General features: G+C 38.6%; 1 protein-coding gene across 17 annotated transcripts in view; it reads right to left on the reverse strand.

Annotated features, from left to right (window-relative positions):
- Positions 1 to 27609, reverse strand: part of RBFOX1 (RNA binding fox-1 homolog 1) — a 1074031-nt gene that overhangs the window by 989144 nt on the left and 57278 nt on the right. The window contains exon 1 of one of the 17 annotated variants that reach the window (XM_051631818.1): positions 6631 to 6651. The exons of the other annotated variants lie outside the window; for them this stretch is intronic. The gene's annotated coding sequence lies outside the window, so the exon portion shown is untranslated. Of the gene's footprint in view, positions 1 to 6630; positions 6652 to 27609 lie in introns of those variants that run through there. 17 annotated transcript variants of the gene reach the window in all.

The raw sequence follows: 27609 nt of genomic DNA on the forward strand, positions 1-27609 counted from the left end.
TTGGGAAATTCTAACCAATCAACAACATCATTAAAACTCAGACATGCGTAATTAACAAGTAGTTGTACCAAATTTGTACATTTTGTGAAAAGCAGGTATTTCAGACAAGGTACACTGAATTAACTATACAAAATGCATGAAGTACTAAGGAACTTGAAAATATAATGTTTCTGATTAAATATAAGTTTAAAAGCAATACAAGATATAAAACAACACTGAAGTTTTAACTACAACTGGCTTTCCCTCATGTCACCATGTTCAAACATCACCCCCTTCTCTAGAGTACATTCAAGCCAATGAGCAGAATTGTCCCACCTTGAGCAAGCTTTGCTCTGGGACCTTAGTCAATTAGGAGAGCAAATGGTTGTTTCCTAATAACCAATTTGTACCTGGGAGCTCCCACTGAGCTTCAGGCTTTGGCCCCCAAGGAAAAATAAACTAACCCCAAAGGTATAACTTCAGCTATCAGAACACACTGAAGCAGCATGGCTGAAAGTTAGCACAAATAAGTTTTGGGAGAGAATGACTTATGGATCATAAAAGTAGGTAAGTAAGTCATGTAAAGTCATGGAGATAAGTAGGTGAGCATACCTGACAGCTAAAAGAAGATCCTTCTATGCAAGTGAGACAAAGAGATGACCAAAGACCTGACCAGCCTGAGTGTGATTTTGCAGTTACTCCAGTGGCCACAAGACTGGACCCACAGGGAACCTCCAGTGCAAGTAGGACCAAAATGAAGGGAAAATTACAGAGGCATGTCTGTTTTCACAAACAGCCAAAATTTTCCGTGACATTCCTTTCAGCTAGCTTGCAGACCACATTTGGGTACAACCCTTGTATCTATCTGTCTGTAATCTGCCTCCTGTCATTGTAGCTGCTAGAGTTGACATTATGTACCAAACTCAGTCCTAATGGCATCCCAGAGTAACCAACAGGAGAGACATTCATTAACCCATGGACAAATTAGATTCTTATTTTCTGACTCAAATTAGAACTTAAAAATAACTTATAGGAGAGTAACACTCCAAACATATTTGTCAGTTATGAGAAAGACAAAATTACCTGTCAAAGGGAAAGCCCAACTTCCAGGTTGCCTGTTGAGCAGGTTGTGAAATGACTACGACGGGAAGTCATTTGTCACCCAGTTGCACTGTGAGCTGGGACTGTCCCTGAACAGAGAGATGCCCACCAAAGCCAAGCAAGATACAAGGATGGTCATCTGCATCTGCAGAAGTAATTGCCTGATAGGTTTTATTATGAGATCTGAGGACCTGAGTTAGATCCAAACAAGAATGTGCTGATGGATGATGTATTTTTCTATTATGATCAAGATTACAATTACATTATCATCTCTAATTTAACATACAAAATTTCTACTTTGTTAGAAAAAGATGTAGAATAGGCCTGTGATTAACTCTCCTATTACAGATGTAAAGTCTTGAATCAGAAAGCCTGCCTAATACAGTTGAGAGCAGAAGGCGAGAGACAGCAATTTCCCACTCTGTATCATGCCCTGACAGCAAGCTGACACTCCATTTTTAAAGTACTGAGCAATTTGAAAGGTTTCCAGATAGAAGGGATTTAAATGTACTTTTGGAGCTGAGATTTGCTCATCTTTTCCACTCCATTAAAAAAAAATCATTACACCTTTTATAATTACAAATGCATGTCAGGTGTGTTTTGCAAGTAAATCCAGCTACAAAGCTTAACACAAGCATAAAATTTCTTATTCATCTTCAGCTGCAGTGTGGGGAGTGGGAGGGAACTATCCCAGTGATTCTTTACATGGAAGTTTATAACAAGCAAAAGCCAAAACAGTTAATATTAGAAACATTTACAAGGACATCCTGCAGGACACAAAAAGTCATCTCATAGCTATAGGTGCCTATGACACCAGCCCAAATCCACTTCTTAGGCTGCTTTTCAATGTACTTATTACTCCCTGCACCTACAAATGAGATGGGTGATTAATTTCATTTTTGTAGCAGTAGCAAACAAAGAAGTTAAACAAAAATGGGAGAAAGGGCAAGGAGCAAAATAAGGGTGGTAAAAATAGCAAAGATGTTGTAGCTATGCTCTCCAGTACAGTTACATCTTACATTAGGAATTATCTCAGATGGGAAGGAAAAAGTATCAAAACATTAAACTGTAATGGCTACAACCAAACATATTGTTGTATCAGTTGTAAGCTAAGCCTCATCAGAGAGAGGGGCAAGTTGTACCATCAGTCTCACCAACTGATATTGTCATTAACGATCTATGCTTATTACATTTACCTCTTGGGTAGACATAAAAAAAAAATCCCAGTAATATCAATCAATGCCAAGACAAAAAAAAACAGAGACAAAAATCTTGCAAGGTTCTTTTCATCTGCAAGAAGCTGTTTTTGCAGCCTGTGCCCACAGATGCCACATAAAGCAGCACCACCCAAGAAGGGCAGACAGAGACCTGGGCAGTCCAAGACAAAACATTACATTCTTTCTGTGATTGATTGTGACTTAATGAAAGCACTTCAGTCATTCCTGCTAATATCTTGGAATAAACTCAGTTTGGTGTTAGAGACAACACCGCACTGGGAGAAGTAGCTGTTACACCAGAGAGCAGATAGACTTTTTGCATTTGGCCTTACCTGAAAGACGTTGGAAAAGTTAAATGAAATTAGGAAGAACATGTCAAAGACAGAGACACACCTGTACTGTTAGCACGGCCTTTGTAATGCATGTTTTTCCTAGTATAAGCTGATGGCATGGCCAAGTGCCCAAAACTGTTGCTTCTTAGGAGACTCTACATCACTTTATTTAGAAGGGAAAGTAAGGTACAGAGATTTTTATAAGGCTCTTATTTTGTAAAAAATACTCTAACAGTTTTCCTATAGTACCTAAACAGGTATAAACCTTTTCTGAAATACCAGTCATGTGCAAACTATGGTATTTTAAATCACGTATTAATCGACTATTTAAGGAATGAAATGCTTCTTTTGCAGTGATCTTTCATTGTGACACAGGCAATTATCTTCACAGATGGAAATCTATAGCTCCCAGAACTGCTGGATAATTAGTGGGAATTAATAAAAATCTACCTGTGGTTTGCTATTGCAGTCATAGATCAAATGGTAAACCAACACTGACCACCTCTCCTCAGGGAATAAGATCTGCAAGTTTCTGTTTAAAATAAATCTGCTAGTAAAGTGGTTTTAGAACACATCTTTCTTCATCACAAATGTCTCCCATGTGTCACACTCAAAGTCACTTCACCAAGATCCCACTTAGTTAAATTTGTATGCCCATTTCTTCCTATTGGGGACCACAAGTACAAATTTCTGCTTCTGCACAGCATGTACACTTGCTTCCTGAGATCTGCCTTCTGAACCTTTTTGGATTCCATCTTCAAATTCAGATTTCCAGAAGCATCTAAGCAGCTCTAGAATGACTAAGTTCAGCACTTAATTTATGCTCTCATATTATATCACTAATTACTTAAGTCAAACCTTTAATTTACCTAAATGTGCTCAGGCATGACCCGATCTGCCCGCACAGCTCCCGTTCAAATGGTGACCAAGAGCAGAATTGTCTAAAATTGCTAAGTATATTATCAAACCTACAGAAAGTCAGTGACACCACTTCGTCTCCTAAGTGCACTTCGATCTTCCGAAAACCGTACTACAAAGAAAAAAATCTACTAATAACTTGAGGCCTGATCCTACAGCCCACACACAGCCAAATTCCCATTATGAATCAGCAAAAACTACACAAAAGACTGCAGAACAAAGTTCTCAAATAAAATAATGGTCCCAGAATTATTTCACAGCACCAACAGGCAGGGGAGGAACAACAAAGGTCTGATACAGGCTGAGATGGAACCTCAGGCTTGCCATGTAGCTCTTTTGTGCTACAGTGTGGAAACCCAAGTCCATTTAAGACTGTTTATCTGTAATAACTTCCTCTCTCACGTTTCTTAGCCACTATTTCTCACTCTACAAGTTCTTTTCCACACCCTGTTCCTCACAAGCACAGTATCCATGAACTTTCAGACTTCCTCTTGCCATAAACAAGCCATGCTTAATCAGTGCAAAACAGAACTGTGGAGGTATGAACAGGGTTTGGGAATGCCACTTTGCAGACTCACCCATTTAAACATGTGTCACCAGTGAATTTCATAGCCTGAAGTGGAAATAAGAGTCAGTAAAGAGCCCGGCAGAATACAGGAAGCCTATTTCTGTCCTGGCTGTAATTAACTGCAGTGGCACAAGTCTTGGTTAAGAACATTAATAGGTGTGCACTTCACTGTGTAAAGAAGTAGTTAATAAATGTGCTAGCACACAGTGAGATCAAGATTATCCAACTCTAGGTTTCTGGCACTCATAAAACATACTTTTTTAACACTCAAAATGGGTTTCTACTGGCCATTTTTTACATCAGATGTTAGCACTTAAATGCCACAAGAGCTTTCAGCATGAGTAAGCAATGCCATTTAGAAAATCCATTTACTTTGGCTGTACCAGCAATCGTCTTTCGTTCTTTTTTATGAACATTTTAGGAAACAAATTTTATTTATATGGGAACAACCACAGAGAGCAAATAGTAAGTTAATACCCTCAAGCCTGCAGAAAAGTAGTAATATATTTTAGATAGTTGGGATAACACTCAATTGAACAGCCAGGGCTGTGGCACAGAGGTCTTTATCCAGAGATGGATCTAACTGCAACTTCCACCATATCAAGCACACACATCTGGTCAGTGCTAATATGAGCATATAAAATGCAATGCAATGATTTAACTGATACATTTGGATCAGCTACACCTCTCTCACCCCCGCCATGAGTTTTTTTTTTAGACATCCTAATCCTGCCTACTTTCTACTTTCCCCTGATCTGTCACTCCCAAAACAAAATTCACTTAAGCAGCTTTGAGGCTCTCTCTCAATAGTGGCTTTAATTCAGATGACTCAAATGCTTTCTAGCTTCTAGTTTTATGGAGAGCCATGAAAACAGAAGTCTCATTAAACTGGGTTTTGTTCCTTTTCTGTAGTTAGATAGCAGAATATGACATGAATACTACTCTCAGTAAACTTAATATAATCAATTCATTTTTAAAAGTGGTAATATTGTTACCAAAAAATCACTAACTGGTTTGTGCTGTTTCTCACGTAGAGACAGAGGTGGTGTTTTCTTCAGTTCCAGTGACTACTTCTGAGATGTCACATTCATAATCAACTTTTAAAAGTTATCTGCCAGCCCCTCTCTTTTCTTTCACCTCCATATTTAGTTTCCATTATTTACTTCTTTCTACTTCCCATCTGAACTTTCCGTTGTCCCTTTTTTTGTGTTTTTTTTTTTCTCTACTTCTCCACTGCTTTCCTTTGTATTCTACATTCCATAAATCAGGTGAGCAAAATCTTATTAAGGAGCACTGCAGTACCGGAAAGACTAGGAAGAAAGCACCAAGAATTTAGAAGCCAGTCTATGGACACTCTCTATTCCTGATAGTTCAGGCCAGGAAAACTCAGTTATTCAGAAGACAAAAAAACCCTATCAAAACAACCTCAAAACAGAGGCAAACATACTAAAGCAAAAGCAGCAAACAAAATGAGGGAGGTGAGGCTGGAAGGCAGAACCTGGTGTTATCGTGTGTGTGGCTGTCACATCGGCTTTCCTTCTGCTTTAATTTACATCTCAGAGTCATTTATTTACTCATCCTACACGAGAGATACCTTGCTTTGTCCCTTCTGGGCACACTCGTGCAGGAGCCGCATTTCTCGCAGTGCCCTGCAGAGGGCACGTTTGCTTTGGGAACGGGTCTGCGCTCCCAGCCAACAGCCATTTCTGAGCTACAATCATAGCAAGTGTCACACTGAAATTCAAAGACAGATTTATTGATTAACCTAGCTTCAGTCTCCAACAGACAAATGCTATAACCATTTCTGCCAGTTCTATTTGTGCCAGCATTCAAAGACATTTTTTAGAGGCAACCGCCTTGCCATAAACCTGCCTTGCTCGGTGCCACCTTGCAATTTTATGAGACAATCACTTAAAAACTGACACATTTGTTCTGCACACTGTGAAATCTCAAGCTTTTCCCTTCATGTCACTGTTCATAAACAGCTGATAGATCACTAGAAATCCATTTAAAGACAATTCTGTTAACTTATTATTACTACTTTCTTCTCCACAGAAATTTCACTTCCCTTTTCACAGTGTTTTTTACACAAAAACTTTTTATTTTTTTTCTTTTATTTTTTTAAGAAGTACACACATTCCCAGTCTTTTACTTACACATAAAAGCTACTCTATTTTGACATAATTTCTTCCATAGCCTTCAACTGTATTACAGATGGAACAGTGAGCTCCCGGTATGGCAGAGAGGAAATTACCTCCTGGTGTCAAAGGGTTTAAACTCTAAGATCTATGTTTTCTGGACTTAAACCTTGGGGAAATGTGTGTTTAACAGCACCAGAAACATCCTTACAGGCTCAATAGGCCTGAATATACCTTAAGTGCTAGTCTTAAGATGGTTCAAGAACACAGAACACTACATGGGGAAGAAACAGCAGGGAGGAAGGGATAATGTAGGGGGGGAAAAAGGGATTAAACTGAACAGGGTGTTTGGAAAGGAAATCATTAGGAGAGATCACCTGGCACGATAGAGAGTTAAGCTTCAGGATGCACATAGTCCAAGAAGATTTTGTATTCCAGACACAGTCTTCTAGACCTGCATATTTGAATTCTACGCTAGTCTAATATAAATAGCAAGGTTCTGCTGCATTCCACGGTGAATTAAAGAGCAAAGATTGTCCGGTATATTACCAAACTCATGACATCACACACTGCTGTCCCCTCTTCAGCAGACAGATGCAGCCATGCAGAGCCACTCGCTGTTAACTCCAAGGAGGACAAATCCCAGCTTGTGAGGCACAGAACGTGCCTGAGCAGCTCAGTTAAAACACATCAGTGAAAGTCAATGCTTGTCTAACTATTCCACCCCTCAAAGGGCAGTTCTGCACAAACACCTCCTCCTTTGCCCTAGGCTTTTTGGTACATCCATCATACAGCTGATTCAAGCACTTACAAGAACAACTTTGTATTCTAGGAAGTTATTTCTTGTGTTTCTCTGGATGCCAGCTACACTGTGCTTATTAATCCATCACGTTTGTAGCTGTCTACTGACAAGAAGCAAATACTTCATTGAGTATTTTATAGTTATTGCATTTTGCAGAGACAAATTGTGAGTACCTAGCTCAGAACAAATAACAGCAATGAAGACTTCAGTGATTTTATTTTTTTAAGCACCTCTAACCCTCTCACTTTGGAGATCAGACAAGACATGAATACAAGACATATATGCCTGTCATTTACACAGTGAGAATCTTCCTTGAAGTAGCCTCTTTCCTTTCTTCAGTGTAAACTAATACTAGTCCCAGAGGTGACACTGTTCATCTCTGTCATTTAAGCTTTCTCTTCTTGTAACAAAGTCAGAGAAAAAAAGCTGATTGAATTATTAATAGAACTCCCTTGTGAAAATAATCACTCCATTAAGCACTACTCCAAGTCAGAAGGTCTGGGATAGAGTAGGTACAGTTACATTAGAAACTAAAGAAGACAACTCAGATTGAAAATGGTATTTCACAGACTAGCTGCAAATCTTAGGTTGGTTACTTATGAACAGTACATCTAGTGTACGTGAGTAGAAGAGCAGAAATTAGTGTTGGAATAGCCAGCCTAAGCAGGCATTGATTTAAAAATGTGAACTATTCCTATACCACTACTGTAACAAAATCCAATCATTTCCATGTTACAATCAAGTTTTTGGAAGCAGTACAAAAGCTATTTGAACAAACTCAGAAAATGTATCAGAACACTGCCTTATTTCCTTTTTCTAATGCCCACACACTGACTTGTTTATCTGCAGGAGGCAAAAAAATTACAGGCAACCTCCACAACTTCACCCTTTAATCTTTACTTCTCATAGCCTTATCACAAACAGTTCTAAACAAGTTGGATCAAATGACCATCACTTCAACCGCATGAAAGCAGCAGCAACGGGGAATGAAGCAGATGAATCAAGAGAAGTTCCTTGTCCTGACACTGGATAGCTGCAGATTGCCATGCAGCAGAGCATGGTTTGTACTTCTCCGTGCCCTTCAGGGACATGGAATTGGAACAACTGTATTTCTCACCAATGCAAATCTATCTTAATGAGTTTGATAACAACTCCAACACGTATAGCTCTTGCTTTCTATCTACACAGACCAATCTGAACAGCTACCTTCTTCCCTGTCGAACAAATAATCAGCATTTCAAGCTACCAGTTTTTTCAAAGATTAGCACATTGTTAATTAAGCAAATGCTAGCATTTCTGTTGTCAAAGCAGGGTGATCTTTGACATTCTTGTAACTGTCATGCAGAGGAACACCACAAAGTCCAGGATAATCAAGACCACAGCTAAAAATAAAATTTCAAATTCCTATGGCTTTACAACTGCAGAACTGCATACAGTAGCTAGACTTTTTAGACCTATGCAATAACTGAAGGGCTGTAGGAGGACACATGGAGAAGCAAACTGCTAAAAGACAAACAAGCAGGCAGTAGTGAAAGCTGGTGCTGTGAAGCAGAGGAATCAAAACAATTAACAACTGTGCTAAGAAAAAAACATTTTCATGCCTCTCATCCACAGTAACTATCACAAAGCTTACAGCTCTGCTCTTTGAGTATTTTGATAACTTCGACAGTGGACTCAAAGCAATCATTACATAGAAAAAACTCCATCATAAAGAACAAAATAATACTAATTTCTTCTAAAAGTATACAGTAGTATCAGCTCTTGGTCACACACCTTCTACAAAACTTAAGTAGATCTATAACCATTAAACTCCCAAATTTTTATTTCTACACCTACATGCAGCAACCATAGGTAGCATCAGGGAATCAAAACTGGAACTGCTAGCACCAGAAGTGCTAAATCACTGCATCAAATGAAACTTCAAAACTAGCACCTCCTTTATTGGGACACACTGCAGGGACCATGGTCACATTTGATAAAATACTGGAAGTACTGGATTAAATACCTGGCACTAGGTCCAAAAATTCCTTAGCAGTTTTACAAATTTCAGCAAACGTAAAAGGAGACAAGGAAAAATAATGACATCTTTACTCAAGTCCTGATTTGGATTCAGATGTTGATTTAGAAATGCAAAAATATTTTCAGTCCAGACACACTGTCTGCATTACTAATTCTATCAGCTCATAAAAGAAACATTCATAATGAATTATTACAGAGTTACAGAGCTGCATGTTAGCAATAAACCGTGTAACAGGAAATATTTTCTTTGTAACAGCAAGAATGTAATCTTTTTCAGCCCCACTAGTAACAAACTGTTTTGGTCTCAAATCGGAGAAAGGAAGAGCAAGGTTTAAGAATGGAATTATTCTTCCAGAATTTTTCTTAACCTAAACTATTAAACTTAAAAGTAAAAACCCCTGCAATACAGACAATGTTGTTTCAACCTGTTAAGTATATGAAGTCAGATAAGGGACTCTGATTACTTAACTTCCTCATTCCTCAAGATGGAAAATGAATGGTCTCAAAGTGTAAGCCAGAGCCACTGGTTTCTATGTCAGTATACTGCACACAGCTTAGAGGGCCCAGGGAAAACAACTGTCACTTCTGTGTCTCAATTTCTCATAATGGAATGAGATAAATTACATACAGGTGTATTAACAGTTACATAATGCTTGACTACTGTTACAAGATTCCAGGAATCTTATGTTAGTATATACTGAGTATAGTTTATATTTATACATATAAGCATAAAAATCAAACTCATTGTGGATGGAACAGTTTTTGCACTAGTTGAATCACTAACTAATCAAATTTACTGTACCTACACCCCCACTGCAAAGAGACTGATCCCAACAGACCACCTTCTACTTGCAAGGACCTGAATCAAATTAATACAAGTCAGAAAAATAAGGTACCAAGTGTGTATGGAGGAAGAGAGGACCTAGAACTGCAGGTCTCCCATCCAATCCACTACACAAGGACTAGCTATTCTAAAGGTAACATTTCTGAAGTGCTCTTCTGAAGAAGGACAACAAGAAAAACCTCAGCATTTCCAATTTCCCACTGACGACCACGTGCTTTAACAAAATATTCACCAAAAGGATGGCCATGGACTCATGAACTAGCAATGTGTGCTGTTTCAATGGGTTGTCCTTAAACAACCGATGATCAGAACCGTGTAATGTTGACCTTGACACGTGGAGAAAGAACATCATTTATGATTGCTATTTAGTCACAACTTCTCTTAATCAAAGCCTCCCTCTACTTGCTGGAACAATATTAGCTACTAACATTTACCAAAAGCAATTCCATTTTCAAATTTCAACCACCTTACAAAACTTAATGTAAAAATGACTAAGGTTCTGAAAGGCTTTTTCAGAAGATGTTATCTTTTAGAAGGGGAAACATCTTCTTGACTCAAAATGTGTGAAATACAGTAGCTTTTGGAATGGGATGTGCAAAACACTTCTATATTATGAGATATTATCTCATAGTCAGGCTCAAAAGACTGTAATGAACATACCATTTAGAAAATTAACAAACATGTGAGGATTTTTTCAAGGAGATAATTACAGGAGCATCCTACAATAAAGATCTGTTAGCAAAAAAAATAGTTACTGTAGTATGCTAAAATACAATGGTAAGTCAGTAAGTGAGACAGCAGCAGACAGTGCTCAAGAATATGCAGCATTATTCATGGTGTCTGCGGGATCAATAAAACCATTTATTACTATACGCTGCCAATAGCTTCTCATATGCAATACTGTAATAATTGAAGTCTGCCACTACCCAAAGAGAGAAGAACAGGTCAGAGTTCTCAGGTGTATGGCAGAAGGGCAGGAGGCAACAGTCACAGGCTGCAACCTAGGGAACTCCAACTGGAAACAAGAGTGGAAAAGGGCTTTTCCATGACAGCATCTTAGCACTGAATCAGGTTTCCCAGAAGGGGTTTTGAATCAACATCACCAGATACTCTTTGAATCAAAACTTGGTCAGTTAAGGCCTTGACAGCTTGTCAAGTTGAAGTTAGCCTTGCTTTGAACAGTAGCTGTACCTGATGACACCCACAATTTTCTTACAGTCTGAATCTACAAATCCCCTTTACCTTAAATGGCAATGATCCTCACTTTAAAAAAACAAATTAACACCAAGGAAAAAAAATCAGGACACTGTGCAAAAAAATAATACTGAAGACAAAACTAAATCTTTAAACAAACAAAACCCATAGTAAGACACCTATACAAATCCAAACAATAACATATTACAAAGCACTCTGGTAAACAACCTTGACCAACCCAGTTGTTAACACCTCGAGAGTGCAGGTGGAAGTCCATAATTTTAAGTACACAAAAATTTAGTCTGGCACTTGGTACGAGTCAGCTGTACTGCACGGACCAGGCTAGGCAAGCTCTGTGTGGCTTGGAAGTTTAGTTATAATCAAGTAAGAATCCTGAACATCTGAAGTATCTACTGAATCCTCCTGCAGGATACATTAACTTCCCTCTGAACACATTCTGCTATTCCCCTCTCTTGATCTTTCTGGAATCAGGAAGTACCAAGGCATGATAAATAACCAGATTAATAATAATTAAGTGCTTTTAAAAAGTGTTTCCGGCTTTCTTAGCAACTCTCCTACCCGTTTCCTCCTAAAACAACAACCCATGTTTCATGACTGATTTGAGCAGAGATTTTGCCAGTTTTCATGTGGTTTGGAAGAGATATATCCACATGCATTCATGATATACAGTAGTCAAGCTCATCCAGTAAGCTGGCTCTGGTTCTCCTGATGCCAGTTTTAGCTCTTGCATATTTGATAAAGGTTAATAAGTTTCTACAACAAGTAAATTAGAAAAATACAGAGTCAACTTAGACTGTCAAGTCTTTAACATACTAAGAAAACTACACAGCGACCTCCGATTTCCCAGAGATATCATAAGGCAAGCTAAGCATGAGAACACAGAAAATATTAATTATATGTCAGAAGCCCAGGGAGAAAATTCACACTTTATACAATAACACAACATTCAAGCTCTGCATTTTGTTTCATTGCAAACACAGCAACCCAATGATAAATGCAGGAGGCAGTTTTATTCATCCATGTCACACAGGGCTGATGGTGGAAATTCCACACATAACATTGATCAATAGAGATTTCAAAATGTAAACAGCAAACTCAGTCTTTGGCTCCTGTTAGTGTCAATTGAAATTATATGGTTAATTTAAATGGTCAAAATTTTCTGAGATAACATCCTTCCATTGGAATTTCACACACCAATAGCAATTGAACTGCTTCTTGGGGACCCAAAGACAGCTATGCTGAGGTCAGACATATCCCACAGCCTTTTCTGTGCCTTCCAGACTTGCAAAGTTTATGATACTGGAAAAAGTAACAAGCAAAACATTATTCTCTTGACAGATTTGTTTTCTGATTAGCATTTTAAGACCTCAGTTTTAAAATGCTAACACAAACACACCAGTGTGCAGTGTTGTCTCTGTTCCAAAAAGCTCCAACAAATCTTAAATGCTACTTCCACATCTGCTCTGCCCAGCTGCCCTGCTGTCTCCCTCCACAGTTTCCCATGTTTTCACCTGAGTTCATCCAGCAAGGACCTCATCTGTATCCTCCAGTCTTTGCTGACTCTCATAAAGCTATGTGTGATGCCAAAAACTTGGAAAAGACCTTGAAGATACCTGTGAAATAGGCTCCAGGGCAAACTATAGTTTATGGACAAAGGAGAGGGAAAAAGAGAGTGGGAGGAAACCCATTGAAAAAAATGAAAATTAGCTGATACAATGAGAAAAACTTGAGGGATAAAGTTCTGTGAACAGTTCCTGAACTTTCACGTGTTATTTTAATTATGCCCCTTTAAAAGCTGTATGTGAGAAATGCTACTACTCCAAATAATGCTTCTTCTGTAATGAAGATTCCCCATGGTAATTTCCTTGTAGTAAATGCTGATATCCAGAATCATAGAACAGTTTAGGTTGGAAGGGACCTTTAAAGGTCATCTAGTCCAAACCCCCTGCAGTGAGCAGGAGCATCTTCACCTGGATGGCATCTTTGGGGTATAACTACACAACTACTACTGCCATACTAACAGCATATGTTCCTTCAAAAGGAGAGAGGGAAAGGAGACCAGACTAAAAATTAAGGTGGGAAGCTGGAATAATAACTGAAGAACAAAAGAAGTATCAAAATGTTGTTCAAACCCAGTGGGAAAAACCGTGCTGAATGCCAGACTTCAGTGAGAGAAGCGTCACCCAAAAGCACTGCATGGAGGTACTAATTAGAAATGGAGTATCAAAAAACCCCAAGGGAATTTGGAGCTCTGACAGGATAAGCTCACAATGACCATCCTCACTGGGTAGAGAAGAGAGAGTAAGATTGTACCAGTCACCCTGAAGCCGTGCATGGAAAGCATCACATCAGGTCCTCATAGAACTGCTGTCAAAATCACAACACCTAAGTTATTTTACTCTCTAGAGCTCCTTTCCATCAGTCTTGTCCTTTCCAAGCTGTTTATTATGATTTGAACTACCTAATTGCCATCCCAATCTATATGTCCTTTGAAACCACTTTATTGTACTTTGCACTGTATTTAACCATTTGTCATTGCAACTTTAATTACCAGTCCTAATATGGGAAATTTCTCACAGATGCTGATAACTTAAATAAGAAAAAAAGTAGCCACATCTGTTAGCACAGTCACACCATGTGGTGTATCAGCTGGAGGGCCTGTGAAGACTGGTACATATCCAGTGAGCTACCAATGTGATGGGCTGCCAGAAGCATGTGCTGGGTCTACATATTTTCTGCCATTAGTCTTAGATCCAAGTAAATTAACTTGATGATTTGTCAGGCCCTTAACTATTTGGGACATGGACAAGAAACTAGCATTCATCAGAAAAGAATGATGCCATCTGGTTACATTTTGACAAAGAAAAAAATAGCAGAGAAACTGATAGTTAAAAAAAAAATAAATGTGTCAATCATGCTTCTATTAGCCAGATTTTTATTTTCAACTCTTTTTGTATTATTCCAGGCAGAGCTCAAAAATTTCCATTTTGGCTCTTGGGCACTTGTTCTAGTACCCACAACTATTTTGGATTTAGGAATCTGAGGAGAAAAAACCCAGAACAGCCAAGGCCAGTCATCTCAGTTTGCTGTGGGTTGTTGGGTTTTTTTCCCCCATTAACACTGCTCTTTGTTTATTGAGGGTAGGATTTCATTTAGATTGCACATGGGGCCCTTTTCATAAAGGAGTTATTATCATTACATTGCAGTAATTTAAATTAGTATACAACAAAGCACTTCACATTATCTATGAGTCATCACATTTTCTTGCAAGTGATCCACAGTGGGCATCTACCATTATGCATGAAAGGAGTGTGCCACTCCAAAATATAGTGCAGTCAGCAGGAAAATGAGCACAAGCTACACTGAACACATTAAGTGTACTAATAAAGGAAAAAAAAAAAAAAGAGTGGCAGCATATGCTGTAATTGATTCTTGCAAGTCCTGCAGTTTTCTTAGGTGCTCACTAAAACAATACTGCAGAGCAATTACTGCATTAAATTACAACAAACAAAAATGTTTTCAAGCTTAGTTCACCTTTGAACTTAGGAAACTGTCTAACTAAGCTCTAAAATTCAAGCTAAAGTCTACAGTACTAACTTATCATTTTGAGATATTTTTCTTTTTACTGAGGCAGAAGATACCTTGCAAGTATCATTACATAGCAGGTTTTCTACCAAGCAGCAAGGCCAAAAAGAGCAATAGTCTTGGCAAAACTGCTGTTTGAGGCATGTCCTTTCTGCTTGGAGTTTCAAAACCAGGACAGTGTGATTAGAGATTTTAATTTTGATTTTAATTTTTTGAAAGAACCATAGCTACAAGAGCAATCCTGCAAGAAAATGCACCATTTCCATGCATAAAATCTTGTATAAAAGATTTTCAGAGCTTCCCAGGGGACTTGGATACCCATTTTCACAACAGCATATAACATTCATTTTACCATTGAGAAAAATACTATACTATACCAGTATTTGTACTGATAAAAATTACACACATGGAAAAATAAAGCTTTCTTTTAGTGCTTTTTTTAGGCCATAGTTGGGACAATACCTATTCCAGTAGCTCAAGGAGTCATTCAGGTTAGGGGGCTTTAACCAGGGAAATTTATGTAGGTATTTATTCTCACCCCACACAACTTTAAGAACAGGTGTCCATTGAACAACTCAGCAATTAGTTGGATGAATGACTGGCCTGACAGTAAAGGACTGCATAACAATACCACTCTTGCTAAAAATAATTCCTCATGCTGCCAGCCACAGGTAATTACTGATCCCAGTTCTCTACTGCTTCTGTAAATGCTATTCTACTTTGCATGATACACATACATTCCCACAACAGAGGGAGATATGAAAACAATTCCATGGCCAAGTGACTAAAGCACCAAGAGGAATGAGACCACTGTAAAGAGAAAATAGCCATTGCTACTGCATTGAATACAGTTTAGGGCTTTATATTAGATAGCTACTGGCTCAGGAGCCTACACTTTGTCTCATTTGATAAATATTTCATTATCCCACAGTGTTCTGTTTTTCACTCTTCTGAGTATCCACAGCTGGAAACAGGTCAGACTGAGGTGTTCTCATTACTGGTCCATGGCACAGGACATGAGAGCAGCAACCTCACAGCCTCCTCTGTTCTTTCCTTCCCCTCCCAACAGGACACCCCATAGCACCCAGCTGCGATACAAATGTGACTGCAGACATAGAATTCTCCTGCAGTAGATACAAGCTCTTATCTGAGTGACCACCTGATTTATGACAGATCACTAAGCAGGCTGTGTGGAAGTGAGGCATTATCCAAAGAAAACAGAGATAAAGGTAGGTAGCACTAAAGTAATTATTCATACATGCCTATCGTATCAGATGGGATGGATTGGAGTGCTGTGGGAGGATGCTAAAATAATTCTGAGGTTGCTCTCTGTCATCATCTCTGAAACTTCATGGTTACTAGAGGAGGACATTGATTACTGGAAAAAAGGCACCTGAGCCACTTGTCTTCAAAAAGGGCAGATAGAGAGACCTTCAGAGGTTGTTCCTCATGAAAATTATTCTCTAATTCCAAATGCAGTCCTAACCTTTTAGGTTTATTTTCTAACTGTGACTTAAATGGGGTCCACCTTAGAAGAGTAAAAGGCACCTTCCTCCCACTCACAATTCTGTAATGGATGGCTACATGAAATGGATGTTTTGTTTTGGAAATTTTGGTCAAGATGACAGAATACTTGAGCTTCATTCCTTTCTGCTACTCATCTGCTTAACTGCTGGTGGGTGCAGCCTTAAATATAAGAGGTGGTATGTATTTGTTCCATTCCAGAAAAATAGCCCTAAAATTATCTTCTGGAAGCTACAAGAGAAACAGCAGAAGAATAAGCCAGCTGTGTTGCCAGCTAGTTGAGGATTAAGGAGGAACCATTCCTACATGAAAACTGAAAGAGGACTACATAACTAAAGTAGAAGTCACTGTCGTGGCCACATATTCTAGATAAATGGGTTAATCCAAGCCTGTGTTTGAACTGAAAATGCTACAAACCTACAACACAGCCACCCGTATCTGCCTTTTAAGTTCAAAAGAGACTAATTCATCCCTCAGGCCATGCCATGTGTCTGCTAAAGATGTCCTAGAGTTTGACACTCAAGCCCTGTACTCAGTAGTAACTCAATGGAAAATAACCTGTCAGGTAGAAGTATTAAAAAGAGATCCCATTCTTCCCACTGCCTCTGCAGATTACACTGTTTAGGTGGTGTCCATTGAGTTCATTAATTGTCCAAGCTCTCCAGCAATGCTTTCAATCTCATTATCCAAGTAATTTATAATTATAGTAAAACACTTCAGTCTTGATACTGTTTCTTGCAAAATTTTACATTGGTACTCATTTTATTTCCTTGATTTTAATTGATGAGAGCATATTTTATCACAAGGGAAATAAAACATTAGTTCTTCTAACCAACAGCCATGTGGTTTCATTAGAAATTACATTAGTTCCTTATTAAGCAATAATAATTGTGTAGAGATAGGATCAATAAAAATACATTGCCCTAAGGTGTTAACTAGTTTGGTTCAATTATACTCTCATGGGCCAAATACTTCAAGATTCAGTACTGAAACCCTCAGTTTTGTGCTATGCTTAAAAAATGTCTTTTATTTTCAATTTATATAGATTCTGATTGTAACAAAGGAAAGGCATGTGGTCTGGCACAGCTCTGCATCCTTCAAGCAAAATATTAAGATTGAAGAACTTCCGTGATCCTAAGAACTGCCCCACAAACTTCAGTACAGGTGACTTCGGTATAATCTTAAGAACTGATAGAATTAATAGAGATCCACACCTACAGAATAGCACTCAATGTGGTATGCAGCACCTTTGCTGTCCCATTTCACAAAATATACTAGCACTTATCCAAGTGTCAGCACATAAGTACCGTAAGTCAATAACATTAGGACCCAGGGAAGAAGGCTGAAAGAATCAAGTTGGTCCCTGGGAAGAGTCAAAATCTATGCACCATTACAGCCCAGAACAGCAAAGCAGCCCACTGCTGCTTTTTGAAGGCATATGATGTTTAAAGCATGGAAAATACAAGCACAACAAGTGAAAAACAAAACAAAACCTGCAGTCACTAAGTGCAACTAAGGATCATGCTTTTATTCACACCCAATGTTCCTTCCCAGACATATAACCAACTCGAATCAGAAGGGTTCTGCAAGCAGAGAATGGGGTGAAATGTCTCAGGCAACTTTCCTCTGGTTTCCAAGGACAATTTCTTTTCCATTTGTATTGCCAGATAGAATGTCACAGGGAAAATACTGATTTTGTTTTGTCTATGCTTTCTGTAACCCAGTAGTCCATGCTTTCTTTAACCCTGGTTCTTCCCTGCATTTGATATTTTCAGGCAAAGAAGCTGAATATTTAGACTTAGGAGACTGCTTGACACAATGAATGCTGTTTCATTATTCCTTATGGGAATCTCCATGAGGAGTAAACTACTGTTCCATGTGCAGAAGAAATCTCTCTTCAAAATGGACAGGTTTCATTAACATAACACAAGGTTAAGAAATGGAAACAAACAGTTATCCAGATTCCACAGCTGCTTGGGAGAAAGTTCACCCTTGACTTTGAACTAGTACCTCAAGAAGACAGGCAAGAGTGTGCTAGCTGAAAGAATCAGACTCACTTCCTTCCCAGGGCTACCAAAGGAAAAAGAAAAAACCACACTTTTCTATTTACAAATTTGCAGCACTTTAAAAGCCATCATCCTGCTGATATTCTAGTGTAGACTGAAGAATGTTTAAAAAACTCAGCTTCATTTTGACATCTAATAAACCTCGTCAGCCATTTGCTGCTTCATATATCACATAGCAATAAATGGCAAATACTATGTGCACTTGTTTTTTCCCTCTCCTTGTTCCCAAGGATTTATTTTGCTGCAGCACCTACAGGTCACCAACCCGTACCAGACCTCAGGTGCTTTTAGCAGTACACATGCTGCATTTAAAGGTGCAGTATTTGACCCAAAGATGGCTGTATAGCACAGACAAAAGTGCCTGTAGGTGAACATTGGTGCAGGAGGAGTACAGAGCTCTTACGTCTCACAACCAAGATACACTATATATATTCATAGGCTGCTGTTGTTTGAGGAGAAACAATCTATGAAAAGCTGAAACTGAGGCTATTAGACCATGTTCATTTTACTATTAAAATGCTGAGTAATATTCAGGTTGTCAGACCTTCTCTGAATTGCTAGCCTTTTTAATGTAAGCTTTTTGTATATATAGTTTCTTTGTTTACAACACTGAGGAAGAGCTAAAACAAACTGATTTTTCCTTCCTTCTACAGACTGACTAGCTGTCTATATAAACACAGCCTGAGTGAACAAATACTCTCATTTAGTAACATCTTACCTCCACCTCGTACTAGCAGGAATGCCTACAATGAGGATGTGTTCAACATCTCCCTCATGCTCTTCAACCTATGTATCCTACAACATGCAACATTAAGGGTATAATACACTTATATTCCTCAAGGTTGATATATGTAAGCTTATAAGTAAAGATACTAGAATTAATTAAGACTAACAATGACATACATAAGAATAAAATTGAAGTATGATCCTTTACAGCATATTCTGACATCATTTCACACCATTGATATAATCAGTGGTTGTCTTAGGAAGTGAAACAGTTCCAAACCAGACATGCTAGATAACTGGAAGGAAAGCCCCAGTTCTTGACAGTGGCTGAACTATAATTTTAAATGCAACAGTTGCTATTGTGTATTTGCTAAACTGGAACCCACTTACAAGGATAGAAGGAAAAACAGAACTATAACAAGTATAAAGAATATAAACTCAGACTGTCAGAATTAGAGAAAAAAATTCATTTCTCTGAAAACTAAGTGAATGTGATATTTTTTAAGACTTTTGGTTTTGTGTTGGTTTATTTGGGTTTTTTCTTTAAAGTAATACTTTATTAGACAAAGGCAGAAAATGGGAGAGAAAATCCAAAAAATGTAAAGAATCTACTTGAACTACATTGTTCCAACTAAGCAGAGAAAATGCTGTTTCACCATATGACCTGAAGCTGTCTCAATTCTCATCTATAATCCTCCAGATCTAACAGATGTGTGGAGAGGTGTTAGTTTAGACATGCAGAAGGCTACTGTCTTTGTGATTGCATTTGAGAATAACTGCAGCAGGTAGCTCTAATTATTTTGAGCAAGGCTCAAAAGATTACATTCTTCATTGGATCAGATAAAATAGGAGGGAGAATAAAACTGTGCAAGAAAAATCATCAACTAAAAAGGACAGAAACAGAGAGCAAAGGGACTATGAGGTCCCACCACACCCAGTATCAGTAAACACACTCCTACATGAATTTTCTTGCATGGAGTAATAGAGAAAACTTACACAATTCTCTCATTTCAAATTCATAGGACTTAAAAAGAGTTTTAGCTGCTAAAGTAATATTAATGATCTATGTGCCTCAATTAGAGTTCCCTCACCCTGCCCAAGCAAAGTAAATGGAAAACAAAAGAAAAACCTAAAAAAGTTTTCCCAAATGATCATTCAATCTCTGAACTCTAGTTACCAGTCTTTGACTAAAAAGGACACAAAAAAACATCATCCAAGATTCTTCAAAACCTGTATTGGTTAATCCAGTAGTCCCTACTGTTTGTACCTAGAAGTTGTCAGATACCTTAATAGCTGACTGAGCAGACCTACAGACCATCCATCTTTCTGTCACTTAACTAACAATTCAGGTATTAAGAGATCAAATACTGTTCCCAAAATGCCATTTATCTGGAATGGGGTACATGAAGCACACTAAAACGTCACTATTCCGACAAGCTTCCTAACAAGACTTTTTTTTCCCCACCTTTACTCAGTGTCTATGTTACAGCACGGCAGCTGCAATACAGTAGTTGAAAGAGTGTCAACATGAACTATAAAGATCCTTGCTGTGCTCAAAAGCCCTGGCAGAGAACATGGTGTCTAGCTACTGTTCAAACACATGGCAAGAGACAGCCTATGGTCTTATGAATTTATAATCTAACTAGACATGACAAACTAAGTGTGAAGAAGTGACTTGCTCAAGGACATAGAGCAGATCAGCAGCATAAGAGCAAAGACGATGCAGGTCTTCTGTCAGCTCAGTGCCCTATTCAGTAAGTCATACTGTCTCCAGAAATAAAGAATTAGGCCTCCTTAGTTGCAATAATTCCTTCTTTCTTAAACCAGTTCTTACTGAGAAACTCCTCTGTACAGTCTTCCTGACACACACAAGTTAATTTATTTAAAACAAGATGTATCCCAAAGAAAAAATACTCTATGGAGGTCTGATTCCCATGAACAAATTGTTAAGCAGGTCTGAATACAAGAGCAAAAAAGAATGTGTTGAAACTTGGACTGCTGAGGAAAAACACAATGCTTAATAGGAAAATACAACTGAAAAGCAGGGAAATATTTTTTCTTCCACATGCTCTATATGTACAGACTGAACCTTGTCAATGTATGTTGTTATTAATGACACTCGGGACCAGTATCTGTTGTTTCCAATTTTGTTTTTAATGGATGTCAGGCATTTAAAGCTTCCTTACAAAGCAAATTACTGATGCCTATTATTAATGCTCTTAGGCTGCATTTAAAACTTGACTGCTTTCTGCTTGGCTGGGTGTCAAAATACCCCTCCTGAAACATGTGAAGCATCAGAAATCCATCTGGGCCAGCAGAAAGCTCTTTCTGCCCTTTTCTTCTTGTTTGGATAATTGTGAGATTTGTTTTGACACAGGTTTGCAATTATTTTTACACTGGAAAGAGATAAACCTTCTCAAGAGTCCAAGCCAAGCATTCTGCTCAGATGCTGCCTTTCAGCTCAGTCACAGGCTGAGAAGTTCAGAACAGAAGCATCCACAAGAAGAGCCCTCTCTGCTTGGTCTATTTAGACCATGAGGTTGGCTTGACCAAGCTTCTACATCTTGACCCAAAGGTTAAGACCTGACATGGAGAACACCAAAATACAAATGTCATTCCTGCCTTTCCATAGTCAGTTTACTGAGGCAAAGCTTGAACTTTGCACAACAGAGGGATTGCAGAGATTCACTTTGAATTGGAAATGCCCTAGGAATTGAGTTAAATTTCTTCATTGTTTTTCTTAGTATTGCAGTAGTAAAAATTAGTATTATGCTAAGGTGTAACCAAGACATAGACCTTGCCTCATGTGAACACTACTGATTTGAGGGAAAAATACAGTTCTTCTCTCTCCCCAGACTACAGACTCAGATCTATTTGCAGACTGCCTTCAACACTGAGGAACAGCTAAAGGTCACAGCTGTTTACAGAGCACTGCTTGTAATGGACCATATTCTAAGATGAAAAGCTAACAGCTTGTCAATTTAGATTTTTCCTTATTATAAGTAACAGCAGCAAAGTCATCAGTTTGCTGGCTTTTGAGGAAGAAATAAACTATTTAAAATACTATTTTCACATCACTACACAACATTTAGTTATGTTTTCTCTGCATATTTCACATTAGTTCTTAACTTAGCTGTATTCAAAACCATACATACAAGAATTAGTCACTATAGTCACACTATTTTTCCACTTCACTTTAAATTTAATGAGGTTACACACATCTTGTTTTGTTCCCACTGCACACACATGAAAATAAACAAGTCCTTTGGATGCAGACAAATGAATATTATTTTGAAAATTAAATAGAATTAGGGCTCCACAATGCCTAAAAAATAGAATCTAGTTGACCAAATTAATTCTAACTTTTGACTAGAAAATGGAGACAATTGGCATCTTGATCTGATAAAGAATTAAGCTCCACTGAAGTCAACGGAAGTTAGAAACATGCCTGAAATTCAGGTTTCAGTGGTCTCCTGTATTTGATTTCTAAGTAAAGAACTTCATTAAATAAACACATCCATTAAACAGCTTTTCAATATCAAGTACTATGCTCAAAGGTTCCAGTAACCAATCCATTTTTCTCCTCTTGTATGATTTTACAGATACAGTCTTTTGTATCAGGAATGCTGCTGCTTTTGTTTTCCATTAGTCTCTGCTAACAGCTCAGACCACCCACTAATCCATCTTTTTAACAACCTTGCAGCATTATTGTTTAACTTTCACAGAACTTGCACCAATTTTACTGATGGAGCATTATTATTACAAATGCCGTCTTTTTATTAGAACAACAAAGAATCCCCAAATAAAATGCCCATATTCTTACTCATGTATCAAATCCTTAAATGTGTTTTAGTGGAAAAAAAAAGCTTTTTTTTTTTGAGTGTTTAAAAGCAATTTAGCATACTGGCAAGAACATTCCACATTAAGTATGAAGTTGGAAATATAAAGCAGAAATGTTCTGTAAATTGACCAAATTGAGATCTATCTTTACTGTTTTAACTATACCTCTTAAACAGAACAAGACTGTTAAATACCTGCTTATATGCAGCTCAAGAGATAACTAGAAAAAAATCAACAATGCACAATCTACAATTATCATCAGCCTCTTATTTTGCTGCAAGTAATGCCCATGAAGTCAGTGAATTTATTAAGTACAGTAAATTGGCACTAATATCATGCCTGGAAGGCACCAAGTGCACAGCACATAGACTGGTAAAAAAAATATCTTTCAAGAGATATATTTGGATGTGGTTTTGTCAAAAAAGTGGATTACAGTTAAGAGGCTTAAATAATCAGGAGGGAGTCTGTAGAAAAGTTTACAATTTAGCTTAGAAACTAGCTAGAGACTTTGATTACAAAGAACTGCAGCTGAAAAGCATCCAACTTCCAAACATTGTTACAAATTTAGGACTTACCAGTGTCAGGCAGAGAAAGTGCATGTGGGGAAATGAGTTGATGACCCTAAACTACATTCCTCCATTCACATATCAGACAAAAATTAATACAGCAGGGATTCATGACTATTTCTAAGGACTTCTAAAGATAGAAATAATTCAGGTCAGAGGGGATCTCTGAATCTCAAAGCAGCATGAGACCTGGTAAATCTTTGAAACCTCCAAGCATGGAGATTCCAAAGCATCTCTGGGAAACTTGTTCCAATGCTTACTTATTCTTACAGAGATATTATTTTTCTCTTACACCCACTGGAACACACTTGTCTTCTATTTGTGTCTCATCTCCCACCATAGACTTCAGAAAAAAGCCCTGCTTCATCTTCCTGCTAACTCTTTACATACAGTTCAACAGTGATTAGGTCTTTGTGCAGTCTCCTCCCAGAAAACAACCTCAAATCTCTCTGCCCCTCCTCATAGATCCTGTGCTTCAACCCCAGACACCTAGGTGGCCTTCTTCTGGACTCAGTCAAGTTTACCTACATTTATACTGAGACAACTACAAATTGGTCACAGAGCTCCAGGGTGGGTCTAATGTGTGGCAGGTAAAGAGGAATACCAGTTTCCTTTGATCCACTGGCTGTGCTTGAATTGCTGCAGCCCCGGATGCTGCTCAGCTGCCAGAACAGCCAACTCCTGCTTAGCCTTCTGCCCACCAAAATCCCAGTCCTCAGAAGAGCTGCCATCCAGCCAGTAGCACCGACAGGTTTAGTGCATTTCACCTGCAGGAAATTTTACTTGCCTTGTTGAACTTCCTGAGTTTCCTGTTCCTCCAGCCTTTCTAGGTCCCCCTGAAAAACTGTCCTGGAGTTCATTAAGTGCATCCCAATGTGGTGTCTGTCACAAGAACTTGATGAAGGTGCACTCCATCACCTCCTCCAGAGCACTGACAAAGATGTTAAACCTCACAGTTGCAAGATAGACTTCTAATACTATATCTGTAAGTGGCTTCTGAGTAGGAAGCACTAGTAATAAAAAGTCAACAGAGCAGTTGTTTTTTATCTTAGATTTTGTTTCACAGATATTACAAACATTAATTTTGTTGTTCATGTTAAACAAAGCTTGTTTAATTCAATCATAAATCACTAATACATTGTCATGGGGCAGTCCAATATAAATAGACACAAAAGTGATTTTAGCAGAGTCACAGGTGGAACAAATCTGGCTCTGTTTCAGAGTACAAAATGCAAATGCAGGGACAGTGATATGAGCAAGTGCTACCATCATTGCTGGACAGATTACAGTAGAGGGACACACACTGTCCTCTGTAAATAATGGCTGCCACTCTCACAACCCTTATCCAAATGTGCTAATTACATCCTGTTATCGAACGATGATGCAATTAACCAGGGCCACCATTTCTGCTATACTGCATGCTCTTTTGGTGACCTAAAAGAATAAATTTAGATACATTTCTGCTTCTTAAGTTTCCAAAGTCATGAAATAAAACGGTCACCCCATGCACTGCCATAACTTATAGCTGCTTCTTGCCTATCTGAGAAACTACAGATTTCCATGCCTGTAAATTACAGGACTTAAGGTTAAGAAAATGTAGCAATTTATCAGAGACCTCATACACATCTTGAAATCTTTTTCTCAAATTCAGAAAATGACTTAATTTGTAGGATGTAATCTTCTTTGACAGAGCAAGACACACTGGTATGCTTTCCTAGGGTCTCAAATGCTATGAATTACAGTAGCTTCCTCAATTTGAAAAGATTATACATGACAATTTTGCCTTTAACATTAAAAATAGTTTACTTTTGAACTTGTCAAAGGTAACTGTTACTGCTTCTGACTTTTTTCCAGGAAGTCTGCCTGACTTTCACACTCATTAACACTCCAGTCTCCCAGACCTTTGTGACACTCAGGATAATTAATTCCCAAACAAGCTCCTAAGACAAAACCTCCTGTGGCCCTCAGACCCCCACCTCCTAAAATAAGTTAACAAAAAAACCCTAACACCACCCCTGAGCTTTCCTTTCCATTAGCTCTCCATGGTGCAATGACTTGCATGCAATCCCTCAACATTTGAGAGCTAGAACAAAACAGTGGCTTGAGACACAAATATTTGTGATAGAAGCATATGAAACCAAATCTCTACAGGCATGTTGGTAGATACTGAACATTCTCCAACATACTGTAAAAGCATGGAATCGACAAAAACACCCATGTCATTACCATACTTTTGAATAAGCTCCCACCTTACACAATCCAAATAAAGCTGAAAGAAGGAAAATTTTCTCAGCATTGGTAACTCTGCCTGACTGAGAAGAAGTGAACTTTAAAAGATCTACAGAGCCTAGGATCTGACCCCTGGGAAACTGCATTGCATTATTTACAACTACCTCTTAATCTTACATTGCTAAAATTAGAAGGGAAGCAACATACCAAACATTATGGAATAAGTTAATTCATACCAACATGGGCAACCAGGGGAATGCATTGAAAATTAAAAGCCTATGTAAAATGCAAGCTTATTCTTCAGAAATTATATCAACATATAACAATATTAGGGTAAAGCCTGAAATCCCAATTTGCCACCATCACTTAAACAGACAAGGGTTCTAATGAAGCAAGAAGTCACAGCCTAATAAATCAGTTGCTATGTGCACAGTCTTAGACCAGTCACATCATGGCTCTGTCCTGCAGGTTGCTAGTCCATGATAGCAGGCATGCTCACATTAACCTTGGGACAATATTTTCAGCTGTTTTAACAAGCTAGTCATTCTTACAGTAACATTAGCAGACCACAAGACACAGGTTCTGACTATTCAGTGCTAGATGCTGAAAACAGAACTAACAGGTTCTGCCCTTAACAGCTTCTAACATAAAGGACAGATAGAGAGGGTAAGAGAATTAAAAAGCTATGATCACAAACTTACAAACAAAGAACTAAGGCAAGAAGATTAAATCTTTTACCCAAGATCCGATAGATATTTAACAGCAGGAGACCAGTGTTTCCTGCATCCAATCCAATCCCAGAACACAAATCACCTTTGCTTTCTACTTTGTCTGGTGCATTTTATACACGCAGAGCTAGCACTCTGTATTTATCCTTGGAAGTAACAACTTGAACAATCCCTGTCACAACAGAGTCCTGCTACTACTGAGACACACACAGGCCTCAACTACTGCAACCACCATAAGGCTTGTTGCACTCCTCAAGAAAACGAGTGGTCCTAATAGCCACACATTCTAGAGCACTTTATTTCTCAGTTGTCAAATAGACTTAGCACATACCATTCCCCTTGCACAGCATTGCTCAAGTGTGGAAAATAATGAAATTCATCCATTATATAATTTTTCTGAAGTACAAAGAGCAACACCAAGGACAAACCTGCCCTATCAAAACAACTACAGTGAAACCCCATAGCTAAGCAATAGATTCGAACAATTAGATGTTCAAAGGTGTTTTTCCTCCTAATGTTGGACTCACTTAAATGAGTTCCTGCCTTCAAAGAGTAGATGCTTTCAGGAGGAAATTTAACCGAGGAAGAAGGGAGATAGACCACAGGCTTGATCAAGGGGTGAGAAGACAGTATCTCAGAAGCTAGTGGACTTCACAAAGAGAAAAAGCACTCAAGGAATACTAATCCAACGATTTTTGCACATGTAAGTAAACAAGATTTTCTTTCTATACAAACCTTGCTTACTCAAGCCAGCAGTGAATAATTCAGTCTAGTGCTTTCTGAAAGGCTCACAAAAGCTGCCCAGACAGACTCCTTGCTCCACAGCTCTCAGACCGACGCCCTCAGACACACCTGCAATAGCCTCTGTGCTGCCGTCAACTTCCTAGTCTGAGGGAGCCGGCAGCTAATCATGGCTGACTGAAAGCACCTGAGGATTTACTCCACAAACTGCACAGCTGTGAAGAGTTTCTTCACTGGGGCAGGAGGACAGCCCAGCTGCGAGGAAGGCAGCAAGGCTGGCAAGCCCAGTTAGCCTCACTCTCAGGCCCCCTGGGCAGGAGCAGGGATTCACAGCACCACGGCAGGGCAGGACAGGACAACCATCAGGGCGCAGCCACCATGAGGTCAGTGGTTCCTCAGCTCCACTTCTAGGACCCCAGGACAAGGCCACTCAGGAGCATTAGGGTCCCTCAACCAACAGCCATGGGTGCC

The sequence above is a fragment of the Apus apus genome, chromosome 14 (assembly GCF_020740795.1).
Source record: "Apus apus isolate bApuApu2 chromosome 14, bApuApu2.pri.cur, whole genome shotgun sequence".
Lineage (NCBI taxonomy): Eukaryota > Metazoa > Chordata > Aves > Apodiformes > Apodidae > Apus > Apus apus.